The 18381-nt window shown below is 45.3% G+C and overlaps 1 long non-coding RNA gene across 1 annotated transcript; it reads right to left on the bottom strand.

Annotated features, from left to right (window-relative positions):
• Nucleotides 1–242: 242 nt before the first annotated feature.
• LOC123108056 (uncharacterized) lies at nt 243–1828 on the bottom strand. Its single transcript, XR_006451830.1, has 3 exons — nt 1702–1828; nt 1458–1500; nt 243–349 (listed from the first exon to the last, which is right to left on the bottom strand). It is a non-coding gene; the product is annotated as an uncharacterized lncRNA (long non-coding RNA).
• Nucleotides 1829–18381: the final 16553 nt, after the last annotated feature.

Below are 18381 nucleotides of genomic sequence, written 5' to 3'. Positions count from 1 at the left end.
AGGGCTGTCATGGAGACACCATCACTGTGAAACATTTCAAACGGTTGTAGATTACCATCTTTACCATGCAGGATGAAATGGAGGAGTTTCTTGTGGCATTTCTTATCTTCAGGTCTTGTTCTTGTCAACCTAACAACCTCTATTTCCTCCTCAGTTCAGATTTCCTTGGTTGTGACATGTGAATCTTCTTCCGATAAGTCAAATGCATTCTCTTTGAAATTCGAACGGGCAACTCATCTGTTTGGTCTCTTGCTGGCTATGTCCCCGTGAGTAATGTTGGTGGTAACATTGCTCTCCTCAATGATCTCATCATCCCTCTTATGAGGATTTGCTTGGTGCCTCTTTGCTCCTGAAAGCCAGAAAAATGATGGACACACTTTTCGATAAAAAATGCCAGACACATTTTTTGCAAAAACAATTGTTGGACAGATTGAAAGAAGTGAATGTAATGCAAGTACGTATGCATCAAATGAATCCCATACATAAAACTATTAACATGGTTGACGTTTAACTACTCATTCTTTGATCCACCCAATCTAATTATGCTCGCTTACTGCACATAGTGGCCTTCTAAAATATATTGCTGGATGATTAGTTAAATGCATGAGATGGCAAACTTATCAATAAATAACAATGATGTCACAATCAATAGCCTCGTATACTACACCGCACAAAAAAGCTAGGGTTCCTTTGCCTCCCGCCGGCGCTGCAGTCAGTCCGCCTTGTCTCCGGTGGCCTTAGGGCCAGGGGAGTGGAGTGGATCCCGACCCTTGCTGGTGGGAGGGCTCCGTTTTTCATATTTCTTTTAGTTTTGTTAGGGTTTGTGTCCTGCTCAGGAAGGCGAGATGGCGGCGGCTCCTTGAAGGTGGAATAAGGTTCTCCCCGACTAGGACCCGTTCCGATGGTACTTTCAGCATCACCGGTGGGCGTGTGGAGGTGTGTCTCTGGCAGATCTCTCTTTGGTGGATTTGCTCGGATCTAGTCGTCGTTTGTCTATGTTTCTTATGTCTCCAGGTTTTATTCTTCTAATCAACGCTACTCTTCATCGGTGGCGGTTGATGTTCTATTGCGATGGTCCTATGGGGCCATAGCACGAAGACTTCCCAACCGCCTACTACAAAAAGTTTTGCTCGGCTCCGATGAGGGAGGGACGATGATAGCGGCGCGCCTTCGGCTTGTTTCAGTGCTTGTAGTCGTCGCTAGGTGGTCTACGGATCTGGATGTAGTTTTTTTTATTTTTAGTGTTCGTTGTACTACCATAATCGAAGATGAATAGATTGGAGGTTTTTCCGCAAAAAAATACGACACCGCACATCAAACTTGTAAAAATAATAATATTATGACCGTATAATTTGATAACATGGAAAATGCATTGTTGCATAAACTAAAGCATTTCCATGAATAAGTTATTTATATCTAAAATTTAGGAACAAAAATAGCAAGTTAAACGTACATACTTGTAGTACCAGCAGAATGTGGAGAGTTTTTGGCATAATTCCCCTGTACGGTTTAGAATAAAGTAGATATATTAATTAGAAGTAAAGATAAATGTAGCAATCAAATTGCAGATTCAAGAGTTTAGCGGTTACGCTGCAAAACAACAATTGTTAACGTATTTTCATACATGGACCTAGTCCCAATGGCGGAGCTAGACGGGTGAATATAGAAAATGATGGGGAGGGATGGGGGCAAAAAACTTACCTGGCCGGTTCAACCTACAAATCTCTACCAAGGACAGATAAAAAATTCACCACCACAGAAACCAAGAGTCCTGCACAACAGAACCATAAATTAGACCATTAGAGAAACATTCTAATCAGAAGTTCATATGCGAAAATACAAAACTATGCAAACACAACTAGATGCTACCAGGAAAGCCGAGTGAATCCAGCTGACTTTGGCCGTCCAACTCGGCGGCTATGTGATTTATGTAGGGTACAGATAAACAGAGGTTATAAATTCAATGCTGGATATTAAGATCATAGCTTTAGCGCGAGGCCCCTGCAAACACAATAGCACCGAGATAACGCGCTACTTAAAACTATGATTGACATGCTATATCTTTAGGCGGGAAAACATAAGGTGGGGTGGTAACGCTAAATTCAAAACTGGTGTATTAATTATAGTAATAGAGATCGATGTTATTATACATTGAACACATATGACACTACAATGATCAAGTAATACTTATGTAGCTCCGTAGCATACAAAGAATTGAATAATAATCCAGTGATCCAAGTCTGAATTCAGAGGTTCAATACAGATCTAACGAAATTTTGCATAGTGACATACAGTGCATTATTAAGTTCAGTCACACAGGCAAATTTAAATTACGAATTCCAAAATAGGAAATTTTTTCCCTATAAATTATTAAGTTCAGATGAATAAATCTAGGGAAGGGACTGATTCACTTAATTAAGTTGACAATTAAGCCTATAAACTGTTTGACTCTGGAACACATCTCCCAAATCAACCACGCCTCAAATAGAAGAAACTCGTACTGACCTTGCGCCATTTACACCTAAATAAATATAGCTGAACCATTGATCTACATCTATCCACTCGGGAACTCAACCCGAGAATCATCATCAGATATGCAACAGGAGTCCTAAACATGGGGTCCGTCTAATACTAACTAGCAGACTACTTGACACTCACACTAGAAAACACATACTCCCTAGGGCTAAGGGCGTAAGGCGGAATGCACCTGCGGGCAGGGGGGCGTTGAGCGTGGAAGGACGGATGGCGCAGAAGGAGTATCCGTCCGCGAGGAACGCGGCATTTGCGGCGAACGCGAGGCCGTCATGGGCACCACGGAAGAAGGGGCGCGCAGCCCTCGGGACCGCCATCGCGGCCTCGGCGGTCACCATGGTAACGCTGTGGGCGTCGGTCGCGTGCGGCAAGGGTCGAGGAGTGAGGGTGAGAGGCGGTAGCAACAGGGGTCGTCCGTCCGTGCGCTCTGTCTTGGTCTCGCCGGGTTTCGGGGTTCTGGAGAAGTACCTGTTTATTGACGAACTGGTCTCAATGTCAGGCTTCTTGGGCAGCAATAGGCAGCGTCCTTACCAACCAAATAAGAAATTCCATGTTACCAGGCGTGGATCCGGCGGCGAGCAACGGAGGGAGCGAGGGCGGGTCGGGAGTCCGGATGCAGTGACCAGCGGAGGCAGTGACGCCGGGTCGTCGGACGTCGGAGGAAGGTCCGAAGACTGCGGTGATGGGAGCGAGTCCAGGGGGCACCGACGCCGCGTCAGACCGTGCGCCGGTGGGGCGACGACACTCTAGAAAGAAAAGGGACGAGCGAGAGGAGGCTGCGTCGGAGGGAAATAAAACAGGCTACCAGTAACTGAGATCTGGCAATGTCTTTTTTTCTTTTTCTGAGAGAGAAAGATCTGAGAATGACTCGGGTTGAAATGAAATGACTCTGGGGACTTATCTGTCCTCCAACCTAGATCCAGCGGTCAATAAAGAGTCAAAGAGAAATCTGTAGTTTCAGTTCCCAGCATGTCCATCGTGACCTTGAACTAGCAATGTTACCCGTGCAGTTGCGCCGCTAGATTTTTTTACATGTGTTATTTGTATGTAATTGAACATCAAGAAATCGTTACATCAAGCATGAACATTTAATTTTGCACATTAGTATAGTGTTCCGTGGAGATCAAAAGTGCCAGCTGCCCATCGCTCGAACACAAAAAGGTGCCACTTGGTGTGCATTTATATTAGAAAAAGTATATATGGTATATTTGGAAACCAATTAAGGCAATATGAAAATGACTGTTTCGTCCGCGCGCTGTCATGTGAACATCTGGAGCCTCTCTTCTTCCTTGGGTTGATGGGCTCCCCACCTACCACTGCCGCCGACCTCAGAGTGGCCGCCTCCTTGCATGAAATCATTGGTGGAGCATGAACCAAATCGGGCAAAAGTGCAAGGAAGATTAGAGAAGCCAGAAGATTAGCAGGGCGTTTACCATTAGGACAAGCTTAGCCTTGCAATATTTCTCAGGGAGCGGGGTGGACCCTCTGCTCTCCCAGTGCATGAAAATGGCCCTTTGGCGTTGTTGAGCCAAGCATCCCTTGCAGCCTGATCAAATGTCACCTCAAGAACTCCACCTGATACCAAAGATACCGACTTGCTGAATCTCACTTTAGATTTACACTCATTTCTTAGGGCGACAAGAACTGGCAGCATGGAAAACATCTCATCATCGTTGTTTGTTGTACGATCCAGTGTAGTGAGCTGGTTATGTATGAACTGACTAATGAAGATCAAAAGTCCTTGCTCACTTTTCCATTCCATTGAAGCTTTTGCTTGAATTGATGGAACGAACGACGCTAGCGAGCTACTCTTCCATGCTCAGCAAAGGATTTCCGCTGACTGATCTAGCTAGTTACTTATAAACTTCAACACATACATGAGCTTTTTGGCTGAAAAGGTCAAAATGAGACCTGTAATTTCTTGTGGGCTTCACACATTCGTAGTCAGCTAGTTAGGTTGAGAGCTAAATTATTGTAGTACCTTTTTTATAGCCAGAAATAGACTAGCCCATCATGCACCCAAATCTCACATATTGTATGCCCTTTTTCCTGTCCTTTTCCACACCGTCATCTAAGGGCATGAACCATCATCTAAGGGCAAGATTAGGGCTGTCATAGAGACACCATCACTGTGAGACATTTCAAACGGCTGTAGATTACCATCTTTACCATGCAGGATGAAATGGAGGAGTTTCTTGTGGCATTTCCTATCTCCAGGTCTTGTTCATCAACCTAACAACCTCTATTTCCTCCTCAGTTCAGATTTCCTTGGTTGTGACAAGTGAATCTTCTTCCGATAAATCAAATGCATTCTCTTTGAAATTCGAACGGGCAACTCCTCTCTTTGGTCTCTTGCTGGCTATGTCCCCGTGAGTAATGTTGGTGGTAACATTGCTCTCCTCAATGATCTCATCATCCCTCTTATGAGGATTTGCTTGGTGCCTCTTTGTTCCTGAAAGCCAGAAAAATGTTGGACACAATTTTCGATAAAAAATGTTGGACACATTTTTGCAAAAACAATTGTTGGACAGATGAAAAGAAGTTTTTTTATAAAGGACTTTTCATTGAATAGATATATATCGAGATGATAGAATCATATCGAAAGAAAGCCCGGCCTCTGCATAGCTAGATGCACACAACCAAAAAGTTCAGAGTACCCTAAAAATAAAATAATTTGATACAATGCCAAGCAATAAATCGTGTCCAGCCTAAGGAGCGGTAGATCCTATCCGTAAATCACACCGCCATCCATGGGGGTAGAAAACCTCCCTGGCCGTACGCTCCAGCCATGTAGACGCCATCATAAAAATGTCCCTGTCTTCCGGCTTCTGCAGGATAGACCAAGTACGGAGCCATCATGTACAAACATGAATAACCCGCATAGGAGATGAGTGAATGTAATGCAAGTATGTATGCATCAAATGAATCCCATACATATATAAAACCACTAACATGGTTGACATTTAACTACTCATTCTTTGATACACACAACCCATTCCGGTGGTACTTTTAGAATCACCGGTGGGCGTGTGGAGGTGTGTCTCCGACAGATCTCTCTTTGGTGGATTTGCTCGGATCTAGTCGTCGTTTGTCTATGTTTCTTATGTCTCCAGGTTGGATTCTTCTGATCAACGCTACTCTTCATCGGTGGCGGTTGATGTTCTATTGTGATGGCCCTATGGGCCCATAGCACGAAGACTTCCCGACTGCCTACTATAAAAAGTTTTGCTCGGCTCCGATGAGGGAGGGGCGATGACAGCGGCACGCCTTCGGCTTGCTTCAGTGCTTGTAGTCGTCGCTAGGTGGTCTACCGATCTGGATGTAATTTTTATTATTTGTATTGTTCTTTGTACTACCATAATTGAAGAGGAATAGATTGGAAATTTTTCCAAAAAAAATACGACACCGCACATCAAACTTATGAAAATAATAATATATTGACCGTGTAATTTGATAACATGGAAAATGCAATGTTGCATAAACTAACACTAGTAGAAAAAGGGTCAAACATGAAGCACATTAGTGCCGGTTTGTATTTGAGCCGGCACTAATGTATACATTAGTGCTGGTTCCAACGGCTAGCCGGGCCGCTTTCATTAGTACCGGTTCGTGGTGAACCTGTAGCACTGGTTCGTGCCACGAACCGGTACTAATGAGAGTGGTGGCAGGATGTTGTCAGACTGGGGCCCCTCCAGCCCCTTTAGTACCGGTTCTTGGCACGAACCGGTACTAAAGGTCGTCCTACATAAACCCTTCGTCCACCCGAGCTCGCTCTGTTCTTTCCCTTTCCCCTCTCCTCTCTGTTCTTCCCCTCTTCCTCTCGATCTCATCACACATTTTGCCCAAAATTTGTCACGATTTGAAGGCCCCCATCCATTCAAATGATCACAAAGGTTAGCAACTTTGTCCTTTCATCTCTCATTGCTAGATTAGCTCTTGCAATGCTTTATATAGTGATTAATTTGTGAGTTTAGTAATTTGGGAGGATATATATATGTGCTAGTATTTGATTTATATGCAATTTGAGGTCAAAAATAACACTTAGTTTGCATATGTAGGTGTGGTTTACTTAGTGCCTTCTAAATCTCCGTCGTAACCACCGTCGATCGCCCGCACCGTCCCGTCGCCGGCACCACCTTGTGGTGAGCCTCTTGTTCATGAAATTTTATATAAAAATTGATGTTTGTGTGATTTGGATATATAGTTACTCGTATAATTATCTTACCCGTACGTTGTTTGTTATACATATAGTGCCATGGTTTTGATATCCGTCCCCGTCGGCCCTCGTCCTTGTTATGATTCGGATGTGGTATATATATTCTCTTTTAAAACTAGTTGCATTTCGTGTTTATGACAAATTATGCCCATCAAGTTGACATAGAAATTTTTTCTAGGAGGTATGTGAACCGGAAATTCCAACCGACCCTATTGTCGAGAGGTTAAATTTAGTTGAAAGAGAAAACGAGTACTTGAAAGAAAAATTGAAAAGAATTGAGGGGGAGAAGATGGAATTGGAGTTGCATGTTGCCGATGTCGTCGATGATCACAAGATCAAGATGGAGAAAATGCGCTTGAAGATTAGAAAGATTAGAAAATATGCCATCGATAGTGAGGCTTGGTATCATTATGCTGTTGGATCCATTGTTACCTTAGTTGCGATCTTGATCGTATTTGTTGTTGCATTTAAATGCTTTAGCTAGAGAGTTATTTGTTTGTTGCATTTAAGTGTTGTATGAACTTTATGTATGAACTTGTATTAATTTGGTCTATTCGGTGTTGTGTAATGAAGATGAGCCGGCAATGGATGTACGATGACCGATGCTCTCCCCAGTTCGTTGAGGGCGTGCATACTTTTCTGCTTGCGGCTGAGGCAAACAAGCGGGCGGATGGTTTTATGCCTTGTCCATGTGCTCGCTGTAAGAATGGTCACAATTACTCTACGTCAAGAACCATTCACGTCCACCTGTTTAAGTCCGGTTTCATGCCCCACTATAATGTTTGGACCAAGCACGGAGAAAGAGGGGTTATGATGGAAGACAATGAAGAAGAAGAGGACGACGACAGCTATCCTGGCCATGGGTTCCCTGAATACGATGATACAACAATGGGGGAAGAAGCTGAGCCGGTAATGCGGGAAGAAGCTGAGCCGGCAATGCGGGAAGAAGCTGAAGAAGAGGCATCAGATGAGCCCGTTGATGATCTAGGTCGGGCCATTGCCGATGCAAAGAGAAACTGCGCAAGTGATTTGGAGAAGAAGAAGTTGCAGCGCATGTTAGAGGATCACAAAAAATTGTTGTACCCGAATTGCGTAGGTGACAAGAAAAAGCTGGGCACCACACTGGAATTGCTGCAATGGAAGGCAGAGAATGGTGTATCTGACAAGGGATTTGGAAAGTTGCTGGTAATGATAAAGGATATGCTTCCAAAGGACAACGAATTGCCCGAGAGTACGTACGAAGCAAAGAAGGTTGTCTGCCCTCTAGGGTTAGAGGTGCAGAAGATACATGCATGCCCTAATGATTGCATCCTCTACCGCGGTGAGTACGAGGATTTGAACGCTTGCCCGGTATGTGGTGCATTGCGCTATAAGATCAGCCGCGATGACCCTGGTGATGTCGAGGGCGAGCGCCCCAGGAAGAAGATTCCTGCCAAGGTGATGTGGTATGCTCCTATAATACCACGGTTGAAACGTTTGTTCCAAAACAAAGAGCATGCCAAGGCGATGCGATGGCACAGAGAAGACCGTAAGAAAGACGGAAAGTTGAGAGTACCCGCTGACGGGTCGCAGTGGAGAAAAATCGAAAGAAAGTACGGGAAGGAGTTTGCAGATGACGCAAGGAGCGTATGGTTTGGTCTAAGCGCAGATGGCATTAATCCTTTTGGGGAGCAGAGCAGCAACCATAGCACCTGGCCTGTGACTCTATGTTTGTATAACCTTCCTCCTTGGTTGTGCATGAAGCGGAAGTTCATTATGATGCCAGTGCTCATCCAAGGCCCTAAGCAACCCGGCAACGACATTGATGTGTACCTAAGGCCATTAGTTGAAGAACTCTTACAACTGTGGAATGGAACAGGTGTACGTGCGTGGGATGAGCACATGGGGGAAGAATTTGACCTAAAGGCGTTGCTGTTCGTGACCATCAATGATTGGCCTGCTCTCAGTAACCTTTCAGGACAGACAAACAAGGGATACCGCGCATGCACGCACTGTTTGGACGATACCGACAGTATATATTTGGCTAATTGTAAGAAGAATGTGTACCTGGGACATCGTCGATTTCTTCCGAGCAGGCATCCCGTAAGAAAGAAAGGCAAGCATTTCAAAGGTGAGGCGGATCACCGGACGAAGCCTCGCCACCGTACTGGTGCTGATGTACATGATATGGTCAAGGATTTGAAGGTGGTCTTTGGAAAGGGTCCTGGTGGACAACCTGTTCCGAATGACGCTGACGGACGCGCACCCATGTGGAAGAAGAAATCTATATTTTGGGACCTGCCCTATTGGAAAGACCTAGAGGTCCGCTCCGCAATCGACGTGATGCACGTGACGAAGAATCTTTGTGTGACCCTGCTTGGCTTCTTGGGCGTGTATGGGAAGACAAAAGATACACCTGAGGCACGAGAGGACCAGCAACGTATGCACGGAAAAGACGGCATACATCAGGGTCATGCAAGCTACGCTCTTACCAAAGAAGAGAAGGAAATCTTCTTTGAATGCCTGCTCAGTATTAAGGTACCGTCTGGCTTCTCGTCGAATATAAAGGGAATAATAAACATGGCAGAGAAAAAGTTCCAGAACCTAAAGTCTCATGACTGCCACGTGATTATGACGCAACTGCTTCCGGTTGCATTGAGGGGGCTTCTACCGGAAAACGTTCGATTAGCCATTGTGAAGCTATGTGCATTTCTCAATGCAATCTCTCAGAAGGTAATCGATCCAGAAATCATACCAAGGTTAGAGAATGATTTGGTGCAATGTCTTGTCAGTTTCGAGTTGGTGTTCCCACCATCCTTCTTCAACATCATGACGCACGTCCTAGTTCACCTATGCGAAGAGATTAACGTTTTGGGTCCTGTATTTCTACACAATATGTTCCCCTTTGAGAGGTTCATGGGAGTCTTAAAGAAATATGTTCATAACCGTGCTAGGCCAGAAGGAAGCATCTCCAAGGGCCGTCAAAATGAGGAGGTCATTGAGTTTTGTATTGACTTTATTCCTGACCTTAAGCCGATTGGTGTTCCTGAATCGCGGCATAAGGGCAGACTGGATGGAAAAGGCACGCTAGGAGGGGAACAAATAATATGTATGGACGGACATTCTCTCACTGAAGCACACTACACAGTTCTACAGAATTCCGCCTTGGTGGCTCCGTATATGGATGAACACAAGAATTTGCTACGCTCCAAACACCCGGAGCGGTCTGATGACTGGATTACACGTGAACAAACCAGGAGTTTCGCCAGCTGGTTGCAGACACGTACCATGCATGACACCTCTATTGAAGATGACCTGTACTTGCTGTCCCAGTTACCATCTTCGAATATAATGACTTTCAAAGGGTACGAGATAAATGGTAATACATTTTACACGATCGCCCAAGATAAGAAGAGCACCAACCAAAACAGTGGTGTCCGCTTTGATGCAGAAACCAAGACGGGAAAGGAAACATATTATGGTTATATACAGGACATATGGGAACTTGACTATCGACGTGGTTTGAAGGTCCCTTTGTTTCGGTGCAAATGGGTCAATATGACACGAGGCGGGGTAACGGAAGACCCGCAGTACGGAATGACAACAGTGGATCTCAACAATCTTGCGTATGCAGACGAACCATTCGTCCTAGCCAATGATGTGGCACAGGTTTTCTATGTGAAGGACATGTCTACCAAGCCAAGAAAAAGAAAAGATAAGGAAGCGAATGCATCGTACGATGAGCCAAAGCGGCACATAGTTCTTTCTGGGAAGAGAAACATCGTGGGAGTGGATGACAAGACAGACAAGTCAGAAGATTATGAAAAGTTTGATGAAATTGCTCCATTCACAGTGAATATTGACCCGAGCATCCCGTTAAATGATGAAGATTTTCCATGGTTACGGCGCAAAGGGACACACGCGAAGAAAAAGTTTCACACCCAAAGATCTGGGATGTGATCGGCTTCACTATCATCACTTTCTTCTGTGTTTCACACCCAGAAGGGAATCTCTGTAATAGTTAGGGTAGTTAATTATGTGTTTTGGCATTTGAAACGCGAAGAAATTTTATGTGCAAACAAATTCTTTCATGCCTTTACTGATTTTTAAAGTTAAGTTATTCACAAACTAGTGATTCACACTAATTTCAAATAATTCAAAATTTAAACTATTCAAATTTGAAAACTACGGGCACTAACAGAAAGTTTGTAATTTTTTGTACCTAAAGCAAAAATATTCACAAAGAAACTCTAAATACACAAAAAACAACTCAAAAATAAATAAAGCAAAAATAAAAAAAAGCCCGCCTACTAGGCCAGAGCGGCCTGCATACGACTAGAAACCCAACCTGTTGTTGGGCGAGGATGCAGGCCCGCAAAGGCCCAGTAGGCCAACAGGGCAGCACAGAACATGTAGGCCCAGTAGGCCTGCTTTGGAGAGGAGCTCGAGAGAGCTACCGCACGGGGGTTTATAAACCAGTGCGGTCGCCCCTCGGCTAGCGAGGTGGGACTAAACTTACACACCGCACCTGCGCCAGTGCACCCCCTTTAGTACCGGGTCGTGGCACCAACCGGTACTAAAGGGGGTCGCTTCCCGCCGCTTGGCCTGGCCAAAACAGGCCTTTAGTACCGGTTGGTGGCTCCAAACCGGTACTAAAGGCCCCTCCTATATAAACAACACTTACGAAAATTTCAGTTTCTCATCTGCTTCTTCTCCTCTGCACCGTCGCCCGCCGCCCCCGTACGTCTCCATCCCTCGTCGCCGCCCCCGTCGCCGCCCCGTTCCCGTCGTCCCCGTCGTCACCGCCGCCCCGTCCCGCGTCGTCCCCGTGCCCGTCGTCGCCGCCCCGTACGTCCCCGTCGTCATCGCCGCCCCGGCCCGTACGTCCCCGTCCCCGTCATCGCCGCCCCGTCCCTGTCCCCGTCGTCGTCATCCCCGTCGTCGCCGTGCCCGTCGCCGTCCCCGTCGCCGCCCCCCGTCGCCTCTCGCCTCGCCGGTGAGCGCACACACACACACATACATTTTTTGTTTTTTAGTTATACAAATAGTTAGAAATTTTTCTGTTTTTTAGAAATTGTTAGAATTGTTAGAATAGTTAAAAATGTTAGAATTTTAGAAATTTTTCTGTTTTTTAGTTATAGAATAGTTATAAAAAGTTAGAATTGTTAGAAATTTTTCTTTTTTCTAGAAATTGTTAGAAATTTTTCTGTTTTTTTAGAAATAGTTAGAAATGTTAGAATTGTTAGAAATTTTTTTGTTTTTTAGTTATAGAAATAGTTATAAAAAAGTTAGAATTGTTAGAAATTTCTGTTTTAGTTATAGAAATAGTATAAAAAGTTAGAAATTTTTTTGTTAGAATATGAATGTATAGAAATGTTAGTTATATAGAAATGTTAGAAATTTTAGTTATCAAAATCCAATCATTAAAAAATGTTACTTTTTGCGGGCATATAGCTAGTATTTGTTCTCGACGATGCCCGGCCCGCATCCTCGCCGTCGACCCGTCCGCGACGACGTCCGACTGACCCATGTCCGGGACTGGGCTCCGCCGGGCTGGCACTGGGAGGTGCTGCCTGGAGGGGCGCGCCGCTTGATGAGGAACCCGTCCCCGGGTCCCGTCGTCGACCCTGATCTCGTTTGGTGGCGTTCGCGTGGGCCAGTTTCGGTGCGGAGGGAGCCGGCCCCGCGGGAGGTGGTACGTCGCCGTGTCAGGGAGGAGGACGAGCACGTCCATCGCTACATGGTTGCGTTAGAGGGCGGCAGGTTCTCCAATCCCTGGCAGTTTCTTCAGGGATCTCACTTCAGCTATGATCCTGTGAGGGTTCCTTCTCTTTGGGTGTCCACCGCCCGCGCCGCAGGAACCGCGAGTGTCCTAGATTCTTCTGTAGTATTCGATCTTTAATTAGCTACCTAGCCAGTGATGTACTATTCAATATTATATATTATTCGAGATTATATCTATTATTCGATATGATGTATTCGAGATTATATCTATTATTCGAGACGATGTATTCGAGATTATATCTATTATTCGAGACGATGTAATTTGAATATTAAATTGTTTTATATTTCTTTTGGCATAGTTAAATAAAAGCTATGGCGGACAATACCGACAAAGAGGGAGAACAGACCATGTTCGATATAATACGCGGGCGAGATGATGATCAGAATGAAGAAGAGTATGATGGCTCCGAATTTCTAAACAACAGCGGAGAGGGTGATATGATATTCGATCACGACGACCGAATTGATGAAGTCATGAACTACGATTATGACAACACCGGAGAGGTATATATATTTATATAAGTAGGCATCTGGTGATCATCACATGTTTTAAATGAGTTGAAGATATATTAACGAATCGATCTTTCTTCTTTCAGCCATCCGGATCGAGCAAATCTTCAGGCAACAGGACGAAACGAGGCCCGAACAAAAAGTTGAAGGAGGGCGTAAAGTATAATATCGAGGCAATCAAACCTAATGGCGAATCATTATCACCTAAGAAGATTGCGGACAAGTTCGTTCGTCAGTGCGGAGTTCTTGTGAAGGACCAACTCCCGATCTCCCTTCAAGAATGGAGAGAGCCAGCAAAGCCACGTCCAGATCTTACTTTTGTCGACGACAGACAAAAAAGTCTGCTTTGGGATACTCTCATGGAACATTTCACCCTACCAGATCATTTCACAGAAGCAGATGTGCAGAAAGTCAAGGACGCTGCTCTTAGGAAGATGGCGGTTGCATTCAAGAACCACAAGAATCGTAAATGGTACAAGTACGTCAAGGGAGGAAGGAAGACTCCAGTATTCGAGGGAATACTAGAGAATCAATGTGCTCATTGGAAGATTTCATGAAATTCAAGGATTCAGAATTATCTAAGGAACGGTCAAGAATAAACAAGGCCAATGCCGCAAAAAAGGATAAGTTCCATAAGCTGGGGCCAGGTGGCTATGCGGTGGGAATGCCTAAGTGGGATAAGTCTGAGAAAGAGATGCTGGATGCAAGTGTCACTCCAGAAACATTGAGCTGGCCCCCAGGTGCAGGACTTGGTTCTATGAGCATGGGGGGAGTTGGACCCGAAGACAGGCAAAGTTTCCAAGAAGGCATGTTTGGACGGAGCCGAAGATAAGCTACTTGTTGCAATAGAAGAGGCTCGATCCGGGTTGTTTGAGCCCAACAGAGAGAACGACGAGCTTACGCGTGCCCTGGGAAATCCTGAACACCCGGGAAGAACACGAGGCATGGGCGCTATTCCGTGGTATGAGGGGTTTTCGGACTGGAACGCCGACTACAGAACCCGTGCGAGAAAGAAGATTGCGGAGCAGAAGAAGAGGAAGATGGAGGAGGAGCAGAGGAAGCTCGACTATGAACGCCTTCAAGGCCTAGAATCAGCGCACGCGGACTTGGCAATCAAATTCCAGCGGCAGCAGGAGCAGATCGACTCACTTAGCCAGCAAAGGGGGTCTCAGCAGCTGCAGCAGCGGATGATCCAGCAATTGGATACCACCGCCCCATCCATGCCGAGAAACAGCATGGGTTCCGCCCCGGTTGACGCAATGCTGGATAGATACCCCGTGGATGACATCGCGGATAACACTAACTGCGAGCTACACTTCAAAATTAAGAACATATCCTTGAAGGTGGCGGACGGCCTTGCTTTATACAAATCCCCCTGAGGCAACCTTCCATTGCAACCCGATTCCAGCAGGCTATGCTCGTGTCTTGGTTGATGAGGTGGTGGACCAATATTCGGGGCTAGAGCTTGACATTACCTGGAGGTGACAATGAGCACACACTAGGAGAGGCCAAACATCGTATCATCCTATGGAGAAAGGATTGCATCATCTTTCGAAGGCCACCGACACCACGTCACCGACTCCTCGTCGAAGTCCGCCACTGAGTTAGCAGACTCCCGCTCCTCCAAGTCCACCAACGCGTGAGGCCACTCCTCCTCCTCGAAGTCCGGCAAAGTGTCAGACCACTCCTCCTCCAAGTCCGGACACAGCGTCAGACGTCCACTCCTCCTCCAGTCCGGCACAACCTCAGGCCACTCGCAAGTCGGCACAGCTTCAGGCCACTCCTCCTCGTCCAACTCAGCCCCGTCAGCCGTCTCCGTCGCCTCAGCAATCGCAGAAGAGACACCCCACAGCTATGGTGCGTAGCGGTACGAGTCGAGGTCATAGTACAGGAAGTACAGGCGGAGGCAAGCGATATAAATATGGTCCAAACCTCACTACTCCTCTTCCTGAGAGGGCTTACGACAGGACCGAGGAGCAAACCAATGCCATAGTGCGGGCAGAAGTCGACGCCCATTTTGGACCGAAACCGCCACCGCCGCCAAGGGAGAAAGTGCCTGTGGAAGTAGTTGACCACTTCATTCGTATGGCTCAACCACCAGCTCCTAAGCTTGTTGACACAGACTATGAGCGCCACATCAGGAAGTTACATCGACAACATCTACAGAAGGAGGCGAGATCGAGCTCGAGCAAACAACAAGCATCTGTCAAAAAATGCGGGAAAACCGTTGCCTAGCTGGGAGAACAGGCGGCGCAATCGATCCCCCCGCTTGTTGTGCCGCCAACAATACGTGACAGTACGCGCGCCCAATATTATTATGGCTAAACAGTTTACGTTCCCGAGGTGGGCGATGTGGTAATAACCCAGGAGCATATAATGCAGGCTGAAACTCTCAAAATCACTGTTGGACAACTCCTCGAGATCGAGGACATGCCTGTGCTTACAGAGGAGGAAATAGAACGGAAATATGCCCGGGGCCAACCTTTGGTCAAGCCAGAAGAGGTCAAGAAGCTCCCAACGAGAATGTATGAATTTGATCAATGGTACATGGACATTACCAAGAGATCCGATCGAGAGTCCCTCATGGTGCAAGTCAAGAAGGATCATTACTAGCATGAGAAACCTGTGACCGTTGAGTATTCTGCACTATTTCAGTTATACAATCAAGACGCACTCGACAAATCTATCGTCAGTTGCTATTGTCTGTAAGTGATTTCTTTCTGTAATTTAAGTCTCAAGCTAGCTGTAGCGGTCCTTTTGATCAATCATTACCTGTAATTATCCTCACTATATTCTTTTCTGTGGTATTATACAGGATGAAGATGTATGAAATGAGAAAAGGTGGACGCTATGGCATTGGGTTCATTGACCCAAACACCATTAATGAATACACATGGACAATAAACAAGCATCATGAAAAGCAGGTAGAGGACAGCATGCTAGAGTTCTTGAAGCGCCTCAAATACAATGAAGATATACTACTTCCTTACAACTTCCAGTGAGTCACACTTTCTTGTACTACCAATTCTCTGTTTTTGCCTACTAGCTAGCTACATGTTTTTCTTACATATGCCCGCTTAATTAAGACATGCAAACGTGTGTGCATACATATTTCACTGGATCTTGTGTATCATTAAAGTTGACGCTGGAACAGTTCAAATACTGGACTCACTACTCAAAGCAAATAGAGAATATAACATCTTGTTTGGGATAGTCAACAGGTAATTTCAATCATTATTAACTATATATCTCGGCCTATTTAGTTTGTCATTTTATGATATGAACTATTTAATAACCCCTTTATTCATTTTCTTTGTCGGCGGGCAGGACTTGGGCAAGGTTCATCAGCGTCATGGAAGGCGAATGGAAACGACAGCTGAAATGGTTTCGACCCAAGGTAAGTAATTAAGTAGTACTAGCTAGCTAGTTAGCTGCCACCTCTTTAATTATCATGCTTGATTAATTATTAATTATCTGATCAAATTAAATTCCATTCTCGTAATAAAGGCCCTGAAGCAGGCGCAGGGGACTAATCTGTGTGCATTCTGCGTTTGCGAGAACATTCGCATGATGGCGTCCGAAAGGAGCAGATCTCTAAGACAGGAATGAGTACGCTTGTCAGAACACTATTCACAATTTTTACACCATTATCGATATCTAGTCACACAACTAATACACATGCATATTGATCTCCTTCATAACAGTTCAAAGAGGTGCGAGACAAGCTCCTAGAAATGGAGCGCGTAGAAGCACTTCAAGAGGAAATAGCAGGATTTTTGCTCGACCAGGTCATAAATCCGAAGGGAGAATACTATTACCCGCTACCGCCCCCATCGACCAGGTCATGAACCACTTCCAATTGTCATCGTGCTCCGAAGGCACCAATTAGGCTAATGCCACTGGCTCCCGAAGGCAACATGCATATGTAGGAGAAATTGTATATAGCTATACATGTGTGTATGTGTGAATTATATGGTGGTTTGTGAGACATTTGATGATATATATATGATTGGTTCTACTAGAAATTCTATTTATATATAAACCTAATTCTATATAGCTAATGTGTACAAATTAGTAATAATGGAGGAAAAAAACTTACTGGGTAAACAAAATCTTAAAGGAAAAAAAAATCAACCCCAAAACAAAGGGTTGGGACAGCCAATGGACTAAGGGCACTCCCCCGAAGTTCATTGCAACTTGTTGCCCACAACCTAATGCTACCAGGAAAAGGGGAATCAGTGACTTTGTCGTCCGATCCGGCTACGTGATTCTGTAGGTAGGATAAACACGTTTAATCAATGGTGGATATTAAGATCATAGCTTTAGCGCGAGGCCCCTGCAAACACAATAGCACCGAGATAACGTGCTACTTAAAACTATGATTGACATGCTATATCTTTAGGCGGGAAAACAGAAGGTGGGTGGTAACTCGAAATTCAAAACTGGTGTATTCATTATAGTAATATAGATCGATGTTATTATACATAGAACACATATGACACTGCAATGATCAAGTAATACTTATGTAGCTCCATAGCATACAAAGAATTGAATAATAATCCAGTGATCTAAGTCTGAATTCAGAGGTTCAATACAGATCTAACGAAATTTAGCATAGTAACATACAGTGCATTATTAAGTTCAGTCACACAGGCAAATTAAATTATGAATTCAAAAAATTTCACTATAAATGATTAAGTTCAGATCAAACCATAAATGATAAATCTAGGGAAGGGACTGATTTACTTAATTAAGTTGACAATTAAGCCTTTAAACTGTTTGACTCAGGAACACATCTCCCAAATCAACCACGCCTCAAATAGAAGAAACTCGTACTGACCTTGCGCCATTTACACCTAAATAAATATAGCCGAACCATTGTTCTACATCTATCCACTCGGGAACTCAACCCGAGAATCATCATCAGATATGCAACAGGAGTCCTAAACATGGGGTCCGTCTAATCCTAACTAGCAGGCTACTTTACGCTCACACTAGAAAACACGTACTCCCTAGGTCTAAGGGCGTAAGGCAGAATGCACCTGCGAGCAGGGGGGCGTTGAACGCGGAAGGACGGACGGACGACGCAGAAGGAGTATCCGTCGGCGAGGAATGGGGCATTTGCGGCGAACACGAGGCCGTCATGGGCACCACGGAAGAAGGGGCGCGCAGCCCTCGAGACCGCCATCGCGGCCTCGGCGGTCACCATGCTAACGCTGTGGGCGTCGGTCGCGCGCGGTGAGGGTCGAGGAGCGAGGGTGAGAGGCGGTAGCAACAGGGGTCGTCCGTCCGTGCGCTCTGTCTTGGTCTCGCCGGGTTTCGGGGTTCTGGAGAAGTGCATGTTTATTGACGAATTGCTC

This window comes from Triticum aestivum, chromosome 5A (genome assembly GCF_018294505.1).
Source record: "Triticum aestivum cultivar Chinese Spring chromosome 5A, IWGSC CS RefSeq v2.1, whole genome shotgun sequence".
Taxonomy (NCBI): domain Eukaryota; kingdom Viridiplantae; phylum Streptophyta; class Magnoliopsida; order Poales; family Poaceae; genus Triticum; species Triticum aestivum.
The sequence above is the reverse complement of the archived record's forward strand: the minus strand, read 5'-3'. Positions and strand labels throughout refer to the sequence as shown.